The sequence below is a fragment of the Hypanus sabinus genome, chromosome 20 (assembly GCF_030144855.1).
Source record: "Hypanus sabinus isolate sHypSab1 chromosome 20, sHypSab1.hap1, whole genome shotgun sequence".
Classification (NCBI taxonomy): domain Eukaryota; kingdom Metazoa; phylum Chordata; class Chondrichthyes; order Myliobatiformes; family Dasyatidae; genus Hypanus; species Hypanus sabinus.
In genome coordinates, this window is record NC_082725.1 from 31,018,880 (window position 1) to 31,034,430 (window position 15,551).

Consider the following 15,551-nt stretch of genomic DNA (forward strand, 5'->3'; position numbering starts at 1 on the left):
GGTGTGAACCATTCCTTCTGTGTAAATCCCTGGAAGAGAGCCCAATGATCCAAAGATCTGAAACTCTCCTTCCTGCTCCAATTCCTTAACACGATCTGTTAGAAACTATAGCTGGATGCACTTCTTGCAGGAGTAGTCATCAGTGACACTTCCCCTCCCACATCCCACTACCCTACCTGGCATCCCCACTGCTCTAATTGTACAATAAGGAAAAAGGAAAGAATAAATAATGAAAATAATCTACCTCTGGCTTACGCCTTTCCTTGCCAAAGCCTCAATGAGCCTAAGCTGCAATTCTCCACTCCAACACTGGCTCAGTCACACAATGTCACTCTGCCAAGGGCTTAATTATACACTCTCCAATGTCTCCTCAGGAACACAGTTGCGCAAAATATGCCAACTGCCCCCTTGCTTCTTTTAAATTCTCTCTCGTTCTACACAGTAAGATTACACCTCAGGACTGTGATGCAATTAAATGTGCCAACTGCCCCTGCTCGCTTGTTTTAAACTCTCTCTCCCACGACGCAATCCGATGACTTCTCAGGACTGCAAAATGAATAACAAATTCTCCCTGCTCTTACATTCACCTCATGACATTCCTCATGCATTAACACGTCAGATCTAAAGTACAATCTGGGAGTACATGCAACTCAGAAGCTCCCTATTTTCCAATACATTTCACTTTTCATTGATACAGGATGAATCTTTCTTTCTTATTGTACATTTAAAGCAGTGGGGATGCCCTAAAACATGGCATGCCTTATCCATTATCAGGCAGAGAGCCAGTTGAACTCACAGTACCATATTAACATCCTAAATCTATTTACCATGGGAACAATGTACACTAATAATGGGGAAGTATTTACAATGGTGTATTATTATAGTATTTTAAGGTGTGGCAAGATTATACCAAATGCAAACAAGTTCCCATTTCTTCACTCTCAGTATAAATTAAGTAACTCAAGAATTTTGTTAGGATCCAAATGAAAAATAGCAACACAATATTCAGCATAAAGCAGCTGGCAAGAGGTAAGGGTAATTTTGTTGATGCAATAGGCTTGAATTTTGTAAAGGTCACCAAAGCAGAACTACAATCAGAGCACATTTCACATGAAAATATATAAAGTAACATATAGGAAACCACTGTAGTTGCAAAACAATTAGGCTTTGTTGAATCTAAGCAAACTGGAGGAATGTGGACAGCGTTTGACAGTCATCAGTGCAGGGAATAGGTGAGTATCTACATAAAGGATTAGAATGTAAACTGTAAATGCAATACTAGAAAATTATAAGTAACAGCAAATAGACAAATAATTGAGAAAGACAGCAAAGTTCAAGAAAATAAACTGTAAATAAACATATGTAGGAAAGGAACTTCAAAATAAACAGGAGTGATGATGCAGTTTACAAGGAAAACAAGGAAGCAAGCAACTCATTGACAAAGTAGAAGTTGTACAGGGATTCAGGTTCACATAGTCTTTTGTAAAGAAATAATTTACAAAATTATGTCAGAGCAGATATGCTGTCTTTTCAAAGAAAAAACTGAACAAGCTGAATCTATTTTCTCTAATGAACAAAAACATGAGAAATAATCTAGTATAGGTCTTTAAAATAAAGGAGGCCTGGTAGGATAAGGATAGAGGCCTTCCCACTTATATGGAGGAGTCAAAAAAAAATAGGGGCACAAATTACAAAATAGTTAAATAAAGGATTCAGGAGAAACTTCATTATTTCAAAAAGCAGAACTTGCTGCGACAAGTTATTGGACCAAACAGCATTAAAGAGGAAGTTTCTCTCAATAACGTAACAGAATAGATAGGCTTAGATGTAACACGTTTGGTGAAGGCTTGAGTAGAGCATAAACTAAGTAAACATCTAGTGAGTTGTTTCTATTGTATAGATTTTTAGGATTTTTTTTGAAGACAGGTAGGCATATATGCAACTTCTGCATGCTACTGTTTTGATATATTTTATTAAAGATAAAATACAGGTACATGCCATTACCATTGTTGAGAAGAGTCAAGGAAGATTCAAATGAATCCAAAAGTGTTCAAAACACTGAATTGTTTTATTCAAGCATTTCAGGAGAAGCAAACGCAAGAATGGATCAATGGCTTACAAATACTGATCTAAAACTGCAAAGACATAACAATAAAACGATAGCAGTTAGATCAGATTTAAATGGGAACAGCAAACTGATATTTTCCATCGTCTGTATAATCAGGTTGAGATTATGGCCTTGGACTTCATGTTGGTTCTGGCCTCATTCCTCCACAGTGATGCAAAAGCACCGTGTGTTGGGAGGAGATCAGAACTCCCGCAGCATTTTACCATATTTCACATATAAAGCAGCCTGACAGATTGCAGCCAGACCCCGGTCACTCACCGCCTTATGTCTACGCCAGGCCAGGCCAGGCCAGGCCGGGCCGCATACCAACCAACCTCTGGCGTCTGCAGCTGCCACGGAGTGACACATGAGCTAGCCAATCAGCGTGGCCGCTGCGCCGGGCCCGGGCCACTGAACCAATGAACACGGCCAAAGGAGGCGAGCCTGAGCGGTAGATTGTCAACAATGGTTCGTCACCTGACCTGACGGAGGAGCCGCACTCTAGGGTAGCGGCCCGTCATTGGCCAACCCGGCCAGGAGGGTCTGGGTTAGCACCGGTCAAAGGTTACAGGACAGCCCGAGACGGACCTGAGGGTTACAGGCCAGCAGAAGGCACGACCGCCTGAACATTGCATGATACCTTGGGTCACTCACGTTTGATGAGGGTATCCACTGCAGGACGAGGCAGTCGCGGGAGGGGGACAGGGCTTCCATAAGGTATTGTGAGTTCAGTACAAGCGAGGCAGTCGGTGCCTTATAGGTTGGATGGGTGAATTATTCGGAAGATTATGGCATTCCTTCAGTTTCCGTTGCGTTTCTACATGCCTCCTAGAAGAAACTTACATTACTTAGAATTACTCAAAACCCAGAAGAGGTTTCTCATTACGTTCTTGATACTGTCCAGAGATTCGCATGGGTTTATGAGAATGTTACACTTGTTCACAGAAACTTTAAGAACATTTCCTTGAAGCATTTTCTCATTTCTCTCAGTAACCTCAGAATGTGACTTAGAAACAGAAAACCTACAGCACAATACAGGCCTTTCGGCCCACAATGTTGTGCCGAAAATGTACCTAATTTTGAAATTACTTGGGTTACCCATAGCCCTCTATTTGTCTAAGCTCCACATACCTATCCAGGAGTCTCTTAAAAGACCCTATAGTATCTACCTCCACCACTATCACTGGCAGCCCATTCCACACACTCACCACTCTGCATAAAAAACTTATCCCTGACATCTCCTTTGTACCTACTTACAAGCACCTTAAAACTGCCCTCTTGTGGTTGCCATTTCAGCCCTGGGAAGAAGCCTTTGACTATCCATACAATCAATGTCTCTAAAGAGTAAATGGCATCATTAGTCTCACGAGACCATGGATATGCTCCTGGAAAGTCTTGCTTCTGCCTCTCCAGGGCGCAGGCCTGGTCAAGGTTGTATGGAAGACCAGCAGTTGCCCAAGCAGCAAGTCTCCCCTCTCCATGCCACCAATGTTGTCTAAGGGAAGGGCAAGGGCTGATACAGCTTGGCACCAGTGACATCGCAGGAGTTGCCAGAGCAAGGTGAGGACAACATCAGACTGCCTTAGGGACTCCAGCTCCAGATTTGTCCTCAGGGTTTACTCCCGAAGCCTTTCCCATGAGTGGGTATGGCCACAAGGCAGCAAAGGTTTGAAATCAGAGTTTTCCTTCTCTTAGATAGACTGCCTTCCCAGGCTGACGCGCTCCATCTACCATAAAGAGTAGAGTACCTGTGTCAAGAGTCTGGTGAAAACATTCAAGTAATTCAAGCTGCATTCATTTAAATACAAAGAAACAAAATAAGAAGTAGAAGCAAGAAAAATCAAGAACATGAGATGAGGAGTCTTTGAAAGTGAGTCCATAGATTGTAGGTACAGTTCAGTGTTGGAGTGAGTGAAGTTGTCCCCTTAAGTTCAAGTGATTGATGGTTGAGGGGTAACAACAGTTTCTGACCCTGGTGGTGTGGGTCCTGGGCCTCCTGTACGTCCTTCTTGATGGCAGCAATAAGAAGAGAGCATGGTCTGGATGGAACTCCGTGATGACAGTTCTCCATGTGGATGGACACAATGATGGGAATGGTTTTACTCGTGACAGACTGGGCTGCATCCACTACATTTTGTAGGCTTTTCCATTCAAGGGCACAACCATAAGACTAACAACCTCTGGTTATAGTGCACAATATAACTCACTGAGCCGTTTTCTTGCCCCTGGATCAGACACATGTGGACTTAGTGCGAATTAAGAGACCTGTGCACAAAAATTTAGGCCAACAATCTAATATACAGTGGTGCCATACTGGTAGAAGTGTTGTCTTTCGGATGAAGTTCTAATATAAAGCCTTGTAGTGAAGTCTTTAGTAAAATGCATATGCACCTGTGTTGAAGAAGAGGAAGAATTCCCTCATTACTTAGTGAATACTTATGCCTTACTCCACATCATTAGATTATCTAGTCACCTAGATTCTAGGAGCTTGCCATGTACTCTACAAGTCCACATTTCAAACCATTTTATTGACAATAAAGAAATGGAAATTATACGAATGCAAGTATATTTTTGCTCTCTTTACCAAAGCTGTTCTCAAATCAGCTGAGGCCAGAACATTTCCTTTCATAACTGACATCATCAACTGTCCAGTTTACCCATTTCCTGAAATCTTTCCGACACTTCCCTAATTATTTCATTGACCAACTTCACAAGTTCCTTTACCAGATTCCTCCGCTAATGTCACTAAACACTTGCTGTGACCCTTGCACGTTTGCTAAATTTGCTGATTCTGTTTAGACTATTTGATGCCAACATTTCACTTAAGTCAGGATTTACAAGCAAGAGCTTTCATGTGATTTCTCTAGTTCCCCTTTCTGAGCTCTATCAGTTCCTCAAATTTGAAAAAACCATAGTGCCTTGTTAACTGTGGTAGGGGGAAGCTGTGCTTGAGGTATAAACATATCAGAACCACTGGGAAGAAAAGAGGTGTGAGAAATGAGGCGGAAAAACTGGAAGAAAAGAATGCCACCTGAATGGTAAGAAAGATAGATAGGAGCGAAATCAGAGAAACTAAGATAGTCCATGTGCTTGAGATAAATTCCAGTATCTAATCATCTCCTGAAATTGAGATAGAGAAACCATGAAAAATTTCATAAGGTCCATGTGAAAGGAGAGTAGGATTGAAAATTACAGCAAAGGTTATGTCACTTTTGGGTCCTGTACCAGGAAACAGCGTTAGTACAATAAAGATGTGGGAGAAAGTTGAGTAGAATTGAAACAAGGTTTGTTCCACATATCCCAACAAGATATAGGCTTAGTTGAAATCAAGTGAGTTCCCACTTTTAATTTGAGGGAAATGAATGGAATTAAAGGAGAAATTATTCATAGTGAGATAACATACAGAAAGTGCTATAAATATTAAGCAGGTATAAGAGCATTAGTGAAGAGAGCATAGAACATAGAAATTTACAGCACATTACAGGCCCTTCAGCCTACAACGTTATGCCGATCGCTTAACCTATTCTAGAGACTGCCTAGAATTTCCCTGGTGCATAGCCCCCTATTTTCCTAAGCTCCATGTACCTATCTAACGGTCTCTTAAAAGACCCCATCGTATCCACTTCCACTACCGCCGCCAACATTGCATTCCATGCACCCACCACTCTCTGTGTGAAAAACTTACCACTGACATCCCTCTTGTACCTACTTCCAAGCACCTTAAAACTATGTCTCCTTGTGTTAGCCATTTCAGCCCTGGGAAAAAGCCTCTGGCTACCTGCGAGATCAATGTCTCTCATCATCTTATACAACTCTATCAAGTCACCTCTCATCCTCCATCGCTCCAAGGAGAACAGGCCAAGTACACTCAAACTATTCTCATAAGGTACGCCCTCCAATTCAGGCAACATTCTTGTAAATCTCCTCTGCACTCTTTCTATGGTATCCTGCAGTGAGGTGACCAGAAGTGAACACAGTACTCCAAGTAGGGTCTGACCGAGGTCTTAATTAGCTGTAACATTACCACACAGTTCTTGAACTCAAACACATGGTTGATCAATGCCAACACACCATATGCCTTCTTAACAACACTGTCAACCTGCGCAGCAGCTTTGAGTATCCCATCGACATAGACCACAAGATCTCTCAGATCCTCCACACTGCTAAGAGTCTTACTATTTATATTATATTCTGTCTTCAAATTGGACCTACCAAAATTAACCACTTCACAATTATTGAAGTCCATCTGCCACTTCTCAGCTCAGTTCTACGTCGTGTTGATGTCCCACTGTAACCTTTGACAACCGTCCAGACTGTTCACAAACACCCCCAACCTTTGTGTCATCAGCAAACTTACTAACACATCCTTCTACTTCTCATCCAGGTCATTTACAAAATTTACAAAGAGGAGGGGTTCCAGGATAGATCCCTGTGGAACACCACTGGTCACTGACCTCCATGCAGAATACAAACCATCTACAACCACCCTTTGCCTTCTGCGGGCAAGCCAATTCTGGATCCACAAAGCAAGGTCTCCTTGGGTCCCATACTTCCTTACTTTCTGAAGAAGCCTTGCGTGGGGTAACTTATCAGATGTCTTACTGAAATCCATGTACACTACATCGACTGCTCTACCTTCTTCACTGTGTTTTGTTGCTTCCTCAAATAATTCAATCAAACTCGTAAGGCGCGACCTGCCCTTGACAAAGCCATGCTGACTATTCCTAATCAGATTATGTCTCTCCAAATGCACATAAATCCTGTCTTTCAGAATCTTCAACAACTTGCCCACCACTGAAGTCAAGACTGGTTATCTCTACTCCCTTTCTTGAACAAGGGAACAACATTTGCAACCCTCCAAACCTCCGGTACTTCTCCCATCCCTATTGATGACGCAAAGATCATTGCAAAAAACCCAGCAATCTCATCCCTCTCTTCCCACAGTAGCCTAGGGTATATCTCATCTGATTTCGGTGACTTATCTAACTTAATGCTTTTCAAAAGCTCCCGCACATCATCTTTCTTAACATCTATATGTTCAAGTGTTTCAGTCCAGTGTAAGTCATCCCCACAATTCTTTAAGTACCTCTGCTACCTCCTCCGACTCCATGCACACATTCCAACTATCACACTTGATTGTTCCTATTCTCACACGGCTCATCCTCTTGCTCTTCACGTACTAGTAGAATGCCTAGGAGTTTTCCTTAATCCTGCTCATTAAGACCTTCTCATTGTCCCTTCTGGCTCTCCTAATTTCATTCTTAGGCTCCTTCCTAGCAACCTTGTAATTTTCTAGAGCTCTAACAGTGCCTATTTTCTTCAACCTTTCATAAGCTTTTCTTTTCTGCTTAACTAGATTTTCTACTTACTTCGTACACCATGGTTCTTTAACCCTACTATCCTTTCCCTGCCTCAATGGAACATACCTGTGCAAAACTCCATGCAAATGTTCCCTGAACATTTGCCACATTTCTGTCATGCATTTCCCTAAGAACATCTGCTTCCAATTTATGCTCCCAAGTTCTTGCCTATTAACATCATATTTCCCCCACCCCAATTAAATGTTTTCTCAAATTGTCTGCTCCTATCCCTCCCCAACACTATGGTGAAGGAGATAGTGTTGTGGTCACTACCTCCAAAATGCTCTCTCAGCGAGAGAACTGACACATGACCAGGTTCATTTCCCAATACCAGATCAAGTACAGCCTCTCCTCTAGTTGGCTTATTGACATATTGTGTCAGGAAACCTTCCTGAACACACCTTACAAACTCCACTCCATCTGAACCTTTTGCACTAAGGAGATGCCAATCAATATTAGGCAAGTTTAAATCTCCCACCACAACAACCCTATTATTATTGCACCATTCCAGAATCTGCCTCCCTATCTGCTCCTCAATATCTCTGTTACTATTGGGATGTCTATAAAAAAAAACACGCAGTGGAATTAGTGCCCCTTTCCTGTTTCTGACTTCCACCCGCACTGACTCAGTAGACATTCCCTCCATGACTTCCTCCTTTTCTGCAGCTGTGACACTATCCTTAATCAACAATGCACGCCTCCACCTCTTTTGCCTCCCCTCTCTGGTCTTTTTGAAACATCTGAAGCCTGACACACTCAGCAGCCTTTCCTGCTCCTGAGACATCCAAGCCTGTAATGGCCACAACGTCACAGTTCTACGTCTTGATCCACACTCTAAGTTTATCTGCCCTGTTTATGATAGACACATCTCAAACCATCTGGCTGAGTGCATCTTTGCTCTAATGTCTGCCTATTCTTCCTCACAAACTCCCTTCAAGCTGTCTCTATTTGTGCTCCAACCTCCCCATCCTTTGCCTCTTCACTTTGGTTCCCACCCCCCTGCAAATCTAGTTTAAACTCTCCCCAATAGCAATAGAAAAAACAAAGTTAACACTTAAGATTAATAATTCAGGAGTGGAACTGGGAAAAGTGACTAATCAATGTGTGAATAAGTTTAGAAGGAGAGTCATCATGAAGGGTAAAAAGTCGAAACAAGCAGAACAGGCAAACGATGTGAACCTGAGATTCTGCATTATCCAGCCCTTATTGACCTGATCAGTGAAGGTGGGGCCATTCTATGACACATGCAGGATGATTGTGATGACTTTATTATGCATTAATTGCAATTCCAATTTTGACCAGAGCAAAGAAGTCTGCTCGCTCAATGGATCAAGACAGTAGAAAATCCCAAACTAGAAGAGACCATTTAACATGTTTATTTTGCATTCACTCTTTAACGGGGAAATCATGTCAGTGAATATTCTTGAGTGAAATTCAGTGATATTCGGCCAAAAGAATTGCCACCCTAAGCCACTACTTGCACCCAGACATCCCACTGGCATGGCTGAATATATTAGTACCAAGCCCAAAAACTGCTCAGATTTACACAAAGTTCTTCAAAAGGGCTTAATGTCATCTTACCATATCCAAAACAAAATATAGAAAGTCTGCAGTTGCTGGAAATCCAAAGCAACACATGCAAACTATTGGAGGATTTCAGCAGACCTGGCAGCATCTACAATATGGAACAGAGTGAACAGTCATGGTTTTGGACCAAAACCCTTCTTCAGAATTCCAGAAGATGGGTCTCAGTCTGAAACTGTGACTGTTTACTCTTTTCCTTAGATGCTGCCTGGCCTATTGAGTTCCTCCAGCATTTTGAGTGTGTTGCTATAGAATCTGGTTTGTTTTGAATCAGTTGCCCTTTACAGAAGCAAATGGAAGTACATCTGTTGTGGGTTTGGTGGTTGCAGAAAAAACACAAGTGAATACATCTATATTGAAACAAGTATGTTCTCCTATAACAATTTTCCAGTTCTTCTTAAAGGAATGCCATCAAAGGGGTAATGTTGAAACTCTTCATTCAACAATTGAAGATGTATGTATTTTATACCTTAAGAAGAGTCCAACTGGTTTGCAAATGTTTGTTTAGATTGTGCATAAGTAGTATCTGCTTGCAGAGCTGAACAGGTAAAGATTTGTCTTTGTTTATACGCTGTCACAGGTGTTTCTGGAGAGTGTGCAGAACTTATCTACAACTATTATTATGATATATGATGTCATCACTCAATGTCCAAGGTGGATATAGTGATCATTCGTGTTAAGATATTTGAAGGTGTTTGTTATGAAAAACAGTGTAGTTCATTTGTCCATTGTGGTAATCTAAAATAAGTTGTGCATGGCTTTTGTCTGTGTCTGCATCAGCCAATCCTCCAATTTCAGTCATTTCCTCCATAAAACTCGCAGCTCTCTCTTTTTAAAATCCGTTACTATGAATAAATTTATGGTCACCTCTTGTAATATCTCCTTATGTGGTGCAGCTTCATCTCCCTGGGGACGTTTTTCCAGATAAAAGGATGATATGTAAAGGAAATTTATTCATATATCGAACTATTATTGACTCAGTTTCACTCAAAAAAACTTTTGATTATTGAAGAACTTGTAGAATTGTAACATCAGAATTCAGTACTCTGCTGCCCCCAATGTCTATGATGAGAAAGTACATGGTATTTAAAATAAGTGTAATTTTTCAATGACAATAACATTTAAATCCTGGCAATGTTTGTACATCTTGTCAAGGACAGAATCATTGTTGAGGATATTTTCAAAATGTTGGCCCCAGCGTGATTTCATTGTGCTTCCTTGTTAAGTTCACCTCCAATTTTGACTCTTAATAGATTGGACCTGAGGGTGTTTATGTTTTGGTTGCCATTGACAGAACAGAAGAATCCACATACATCAGGGTTATAAGCAAGCTTCTAGACCAAATGCCTTCTTTCCACTTCTGTACTTTAAGTCACAGTTTTCTGTTGTCCTCTGCTTTCACATGTCAGTAAAGCTATTTCATTTTTTATGGCCATAGTTGAGTTATCAAACTACAACATCTTGCACACTTTCAATTAGATGATATACTGTACATTTTCATCAAATCAGCCCTGATGTTGTTTTGGAAAAAGGCGGTGGTACTAATGATAGGGCAATTTGGAGCAATAGTTTTAGCCTTCTGTTGATTGGTTATCAGTGCTACCTGAGAAGCAGTTGTAAATTCAAAGTTTTGGCTGCCATATCTGGGGTGTGGTGAGCATGCTAAGGACTAAAATATCATAAAAATAATAGTAACATCTTTGGCAAAGGAGTGCAATTGCTGCATTTGCTACAATGACACTGGAATCTCTCTGCTGTCTGTCACAGGGATGACCATCATTAGGATCCCTCTTATGTGCTTCCTCCCTTCGGCTGGAGAACTGTTTCCAGAATTGCATCATGTTTTCTGTTCATCTTCTTTGTCTGCCCTGCTGTTATTTCTTCAAAGAATTCCAATGGATTTGTCAGGCAAGGTTTTCCCTTGAGGAAACCATGCTGCCTGTGGCCTGTATGATCACATGTCTCCAAGTACTCAAAACCACATCCTTAACAATCAGCTCCAACATCTTATCAACTACTGAGGTCAGACTAACTAGCCTATAATTTGTTTTCTTCTGCCTCGCTCCCTTCTTTAAGAGTGGGGTGACATTTGCAGGATTACAGTCTTCCAGAGCTGTTTCAGCTTCTAGTGATTCTTGAAAGATCATTATTAATGCCTCTAGATCTCTTCAGCCACCCCTTTCAGAAATCTGGGGTGAGCACCATCTGGTCCAGGTGACTTATTTACCTTCAGACATTTCAGTTTCCCCAAGAACCTCCCTAACAATAGCAACTTCACACACTTATCACTCCTGACACTCTCGAACATCCAGTGTACTGCTAGTGCCTTCCACAGTGAAGGCTAATCAAAAATACTCATTCAGTTCATTCACTATTTCCTTGTCCCCCATTACTACCTCTCTCAGCTTCATTTTCTGGTGGCTTGATATCCACTCACACCTCTCTTCTACACTCTATGCATCTGAAGAAACCTTTGGTATCCTCTTTAATATTATTGGCTAGCTTACCATCTTTTCCTTCTTAATGACTTTTTAGTTGCCTTCTATTGGTTTTTAAAAGCTTCCCAATCCTCTAACTTCCCACAAAGTTTTGCTTTATTATATGCCCTCGCTTTGGCTTTTATTTTGGCTTTGACTCCTCTGTTAGCCACAGTTGTGTCATCTTGCTTTTAGAATACTTTTTGCTCTTTGGGATGTAATCTGTACCTTCTGAATTACTTACAGAAATTCCAGACATTGCTGCTCTGCCATCATCTCTGTCAGTGTTCTTTTCCAATCAATTCTGGCCAACTCCTCTCTCATACCCCTGTAATTCCATTTACTCCATTGTGATACTGGTACATCTGACTTTAACTTCTTCTCAAATTTCAGGGTGAATTCTATGATATTATCACTTTCCGCTAAGGTTCTTTTACCTTAAGCTCTCTAATCAATTCTGGTTCATAGCACAATACCAGTCCAGAATAACTGAAGCTGAGTAGGGTCAACCACGAGCTGATCTAGAAAGCCATCTTGTAGGCACTCTATAAATTCTTCCTCTTTGGATCTAGCACCAACTTGATTTTCCCAATCTACCTGCGTATTGAAAACTGCCCTTTTGGCATGCATTTTCTATTTCGTGTTGTAATTTGTAGACCACATCCTTACTCTTGTTTGGGGTCTGTATCTAACTCCCACCAAGGGCCTTTTTACCCTTGTTGTTTCTAAGCTCTACCCACTGATTCAACACCTTCCAACCCTATGTCACCTCTTTCTAATTATTTGCTTTCATTTTTTACCAACAGAACCATGTCACCACCTCTGGCCTTGCCTGTCCCTTCAATACAATATCTATCCTTGGATGTTAAAGTTCATCTGCCTTGTTATGTATACTGCATGCATTCAAATTAACATCTTTAGTCCTGTATTCACCATTTTCAATTTTGTCCACCTTTTACATAGCAACTCATCCTAATGACTGCAGTTCTGCCCTGTCATCTGCCCCTGCTTGCTAGGATTCTCACCACACTGTCTCTGTAAACCAACTACCTCATCCTCAGCTCTATTACTCTGGTTCCTATTCCCTCGAAAAATTTTTCTTGACTTGCCCTGGTCTTTCTCTTCATATTGTGACACTTCACCACAATCAAATTTCCGACATTGCTGAAGCTGCTCTACAAAGCAAATTGGAGAGCACCATTTCACTTTTCTGATTTCTTGTTGAAGTTCTTTCCCATAATTTGTGTGGATGCATTTAGATCCTTCCAGTGCCTGGAAATGGGTCTAAATTCTGTGCTGCCTTGCCACCCTTTAGTTACATTTATTCATTCAATCTCACTGTTTTGTGCTGCTTAACCCGACATCCTCTTTGTTTGATTCACAACTGAATATCTCAGAAGGTGACTTTCCCTTGGGGAGAAAGAGGAAACTGCAATGACAGCTGATGAATGTGTGAATCGTGTGCTGCTTCCTTCAACATACTGACTGCCACCTCGATATCTAAGAAAGCCAGACCGTCCCTCCAAGAAGTGCTTCTCTTTACTGAGAAATACTTGAGCTTGTGCTTTCACAGTATATAGCCTAAAATAGAATGCATTTTAAAATGTAACCAAAAGGTGGAAGTAAATACAGTATCTTTGAATTAGCTGTGTTTATCTGCAGCTGCTATCTGGAGCTCAAGGGGTTTTAAGCAGCTTAGTTTAGGAATTCTTCCACACAAGATATTTATTTTCATCTTACACTGGAGATTAGGCTCTGGGCTGCCAATAAATATTCAAGTAAATTAGTCTATCAGATTCTGATGTAGTGAATGACAATATTACCCAGTGGCTGAGAGTCCTATCCTGCTACCATCCTATCTCTCCATTTACCCCATGAAATTTCAAGACCATGAGACAAAGGTGCAGAATTATACCATCATGTCTGCTCTGCTGTATGAAATGTTAATTTAGATATAAACCTGCTGAGAAACTTGATCAGGTTTAGAAATTGAAAATGTATCTTCCATCTCATATATCTTTCCTCCCTCATTTGTGTCCCCAGGAAAATGTCAGTCAGCTCCATAACATTACTCATAGGTGTTGATTTTATTCTACAGAATTTTTGTAAATTATCATTCTCACTGCTGATTTCAAATTCAGCATTCCATTGCATTGTCCGATGTTTTACCATATTTGGAAGCCACATTGTCCCAGAGATTGTATGAATTCCTGTTTCAAAATTACAGCACAACCTCACCACAATTAGACAGAATGCTACCACAAAGACAAGCTGAAGCAAAATACAATTATTCAGTTCAATCTAAGCTTGGTAAAGGAGAGGGAAAGTAATTGAAAGTGTCATTGAAAAGGTTGCATACAAAAGAGGCTTGTATCAAGTGTAAAAATATTTCCTTGCTGCCTTGCATACCCTTTAGTTACATTCGTGCTTTCGATCTCATTATCTAGTGCTGCCTAACCTAACAGCCTCTTTGTTAGTTTGATTCACAGCTAAATATCTCAAAAGATAACTTTCCTTTGGGGAGAGAAAGGAGACTGCAATGACAGCTGGTGAATGCCTGAACCATGGGCTGCCTCCTTCAACATGCTGTTTGCCACCTCCATCTCTAAGAGGAACACCTGTGCACACCTTTTGGCAAACACCCAGCAATCTGCCAGTCTCAGTCCAGCAGTAACTTTCTCCAACAAATCTTATGCGATACTGGTATTTTAAGTGTACACTTAAGGTTACTGAACTGACCCTCTGATGCACAGCTGATGCCAGTATTTAAGGCACATAATCTCACATTCAATGTCTGACACTTCAATTCTCATCGATATAGCAAAATAACATAATTAAAGCATACCAGGGTCAAATATGAGTTTATTTTAAATTGCTTGAGATATTGGAAATGTATTACATCAACGCACTTTGCAAAATAGTTTAAGGAGTGTAATTTAGTCAGGTTCATTGTTAAACAACTGCTTTTACTAAAATTATAAAATCCATAAATTTGCATAACTAAGCACATTATTGCTGATCCGCAAATTTAAAATCTCTGTTAGACAGCACAACAAAATTAATCTGTTCAGTTTTATTCCACAAGCTTTTTAAAATATTCGCCTGTGATTTTCTGAATGGTATTATGGGTCAGCGAGAGTGAAGCATGCATCATGGAGATGGGAATGAGTGCTTCACCAAAATCAATTGTATTTCAAAATCAATTAAGAAGTTCCTTCTGTAAATTCTGAATGGGACCCCTACTTCTTGACAAAATGCCCTGTAAGAGAGTTTCTTTGGATTCTGTTGTAGAAATGATGTAGCAGAGGAAAGCTACTGCAGTCAGTTCTCTGGCACTGAATCTGGCTCTGTGACTCAGATGGGAGAAGAGACCAGCAGTAATAATAGGAGATTCATTGGTTAGGGGAACAACAGACAGGAGGTCCAGTGGATAAAAGTGAGATTCCCAGATGGTATGTTGCTTCCCAGGTGCCAGGGTCAGGGCAATCTCAGATGGGTCCATTGCATTCTTAAGTGGGAGGGTGAGCCACCAGTGGTCATGGTCCAAATCAGTACCAGTGACATAGGAGGAAGGATCATTGGATCATTGGGCTCACTTTCAGGGATGATCAAACCTGTACAGACTGTATGGTTTGCGCCTGAACTGAAGGAGACCAATATCCTTGGTGCTGCTCTGGGGGTGGGGGATTGAACTAGAGTTGTATGGAGATGGGAACCAGAGTGCCAGGGGACATTATGGGGACATATATCATTAAGCCTACGTACAAAGACAGGAACCTGGGGATGCTGGGGATAGTTGCTTCTATTTCAATGCAAAAGAGCTTACAGCATGGATCAGCATGTAGAATTATGACATTGTAACTATAGGTGAGACCCTTTGTCATATAGCCATCGGAAAACAATATTTTGTGGACAGGTTCCCCCCGCTATCCAAAGGTAGAGCATTCCTCTGAAACCGTTTGTAAGCTGAAATGTCGTAAGGTGAAGAAGCAATTACCATTAATTCACATGGGGAAAATTTTT

The 15,551-nt window shown here is 40.9% G+C and overlaps 2 protein-coding genes across 6 annotated transcripts in view; one reads left to right on the forward strand and one right to left on the reverse strand.

Moving 5' to 3' along the window:
* fyco1a (FYVE and coiled-coil domain autophagy adaptor 1a) overlaps positions 1-2,508 on the reverse strand; it is a 210,587-nt gene extending 208,079 nt beyond the window's left edge. For 2 of the 3 annotated variants that reach the window (XM_059945264.1, XM_059945266.1), the window contains exon 1: positions 2,387-2,508. The gene's annotated coding sequence lies outside the window, so the exon portion shown is untranslated. The remainder of the gene's footprint in view (positions 1-2,386) is intronic. The other variant, XM_059945265.1, reaches the window with a different exon arrangement.
* A 175-nt stretch (positions 2,509-2,683) lies between these two features.
* Positions 2,684-15,551, forward strand: part of LOC132378393 (C-C chemokine receptor type 2-like) — a 96,332-nt gene continuing 83,464 nt past the window's right edge. For all 3 annotated transcript variants that reach the window (XM_059945279.1, XM_059945274.1, XM_059945278.1), the window contains exon 1: positions 2,684-2,824. The gene's annotated coding sequence lies outside the window, so the exon portion shown is untranslated. The remainder of the gene's footprint in view (positions 2,825-15,551) is intronic.